The 2,458-nt window shown below is 42.5% G+C and overlaps 1 long non-coding RNA gene across 1 annotated transcript; it reads right to left on the bottom strand.

Moving 5' to 3' along the window:
* Nucleotides 1–793: 793 nt before the first annotated feature.
* Nucleotides 794–2,255, bottom strand: LOC103645773 (uncharacterized). Its single transcript, XR_561805.3, has 3 exons — nucleotides 1,731–2,255; nucleotides 1,180–1,626; nucleotides 794–1,103 (listed from the first exon to the last, which is right to left on the bottom strand). It is a non-coding gene; the product is annotated as an uncharacterized lncRNA (long non-coding RNA).
* Nucleotides 2,256–2,458: the final 203 nt, after the last annotated feature.

Genomic DNA, 2,458 nt, shown 5'->3' on the forward strand with positions numbered 1-2,458 from the left:
GTGCTACATCTTGTGATCATTTGCGCGTGGAGTTTTGACTCCCATTGAACTTCCTCCAAAGTTTTGGAGGCTTGTAAAGCTAGCAAGAGACACCTAAGTGTGTGGTGATCCTTGCGGGGTCTTAAGTGATCCTTGAGAAGAAGAAGAGCTCGCCGATCTTGGTGATCGGTGGAGAGAGGGAAAGGGTTGAAAGAGACCCGTCCTTAGTGGACTCCTCAACGGGGACTAGGCCTTCGAGGGCCGAACCTCGGTAAAACAAATCATCCGTGTCTCGTGTGTTTATCGCTTGTGATTTGTTTGTTCACTCCCTTTCTAAAAGTTCTCTTGCGCTACTCTTTGCTAACATTATTTGGTGTTGCTTCAAGTTAAATTCTCATTTAGTAAAGCAACGCCTTGCAAGAAAGAACTTGTGATATTGCTCTTATTACCTAAGCCTTCTTGCATTATTTTCCATCAACATTCCTAGTAGTATTGTTCTTGATTAAATTCCACACTCTTTGAAAACAATACTCATTGCAAGCAAAGGACTTAGTTTTTATACTCCGATAATTGTGAATCTTGTTCTAACCATTAATCGAGGGATCTAGTTTTTGTTTAGAGTTATAATTTTCAGGTTTCGCCTATTCACCCCCCTTTAGGCGACTTTTAGACATATTCACAGATTTCACAAAATTTTGGCAGAGTTTTCCCTATTTTTTTGTCAATCCAACATATACACATAGATAAGCATAACATACAAGTGCGTACCGTTTTAAAAAATTCCAAGCAACCTTATAAAAGTCCAAACAAGTGCATAATAGTCCATAGAATTCATACAAGTCCATTACAAGTCCATAGAATTCATACGCTACATAACAAGTCCATAGAGTCCAAACCAAGTCAACGTCTCCTAGTCTTACCCTTGCCTAAAGCATCGGTGCCTAGAGCATAACGTTGTGGAGAAGCTGTGAAGGTCCTATCTCGTCGTGATCGTAGTCGAAGCCAGCACCCATTCCTATGGAGGGCATTGCTGTGTGGGTATACGATGGTACATGGACGTCATGTGCAACATTAGTCCTGCAGCCACAGCGAGCAGCAGCTCCACGTAGGCGCCTAAATAAACGCTGCATGCCGAAGACATATTAGTTTACAACATATTCATAACAAGCTAAAGGCTATAAACGATGCAGGTAGGCTTACCTCCAAGAAGCTGCGCATGCTGCTGTCGCCCACAGTCAAAAGTTGGCGATCAATGTCCTCTACCGAGCGTCTCAATGTGTTACCCTATACAACATAATTTGCATCAAACATACAATTATACATGTCGAGTATTAAAATCGAGTAAAACTTAGAACTCGATCCAAGATGGGTGCCGCCTCCACTTGGGTTTCCAGTGTAGTGGACAGGTCGTACTCCGTTTCTTCATCGTCAGAAGAATCAATGTCAGCGTAGTCATCTGCTGTCCACTGTTGGCGAAGCTTACAATGAGTCGCACCCTGGTACCAAGCTTGGTACCGCCTGTAGTCACTGTTGTTGTGCAACTCATCGTTGGAATATACATTCTCACCACCCAAATCCCATTCATTAATAAATATCAGATGATGTTGACGAAAGTCTGTTATCTTCTTTTGCTTTCGCCGGTCAAATCTACACACAAACCATATCATATAAAGAACACAAAGTTACGAATGATTGATGTTATAGATTGCAAAGTAAACTGGAATAATTGAATTTATAGATTGTAAACTTACTTGTGTAGCTCCTTAGAAGTTGGAATATCTTCAACCGGCCATATCTGGTTCCTACCAAACTGCCTCTAAACCCTATGAGGTAGGTGCCACTCAACACACCAAAAACAGATCATAGGACATTGCATCCTATAGAGTTCATCTTCACTGTTGCATACTTCACTAAAGATCATCCCATCCAACTCAGGTGCGTTGTATGACTGCCATGTGACCTGAAATAAAAATGAAGCAATCTATGTTAAGTATAATAAAACAAATTTCATAATGATAAGATATACATGTTGAGTACTTATGCTAGAGGCCGAAAGCGTGTCAAACTCGTTAACATACTCCATATATGCCCTCTTAGCTCTAGCAAAAGGAGCTGCCACTTGGTCCCAAATATAAGCATACGTCGGTTGAAGACGGCCATTTCCAACAATGATCCATGGCCATGGTCTAGGCTGGAAAACACGTGGCCGACCAACTGGTATGCGAAACCACATCCATATCTACATGAGGTAGACGCAACCGCCTATAGACAAAGAGGAGGACGTACGACGGCAAGCCTCACAAAGCTGTCGGTACAAAAAAGAAAGCACAACGGAGGCCCAACTGTAGTGTCCAGCTGTATCCCAGTCGGTTAGACATGGGATGTACATCCATGACGTGCAGTCTCCTGTTGCGTCTGGGAAGAGGACACAACCAAACATGTGCAGGATCCAAGACCGACAATAGAACTGGACTATATC

This window comes from Zea mays, chromosome 2 (genome assembly GCF_902167145.1).
Source record: "Zea mays cultivar B73 chromosome 2, Zm-B73-REFERENCE-NAM-5.0, whole genome shotgun sequence".
Lineage (NCBI taxonomy): Eukaryota > Viridiplantae > Streptophyta > Magnoliopsida > Poales > Poaceae > Zea > Zea mays.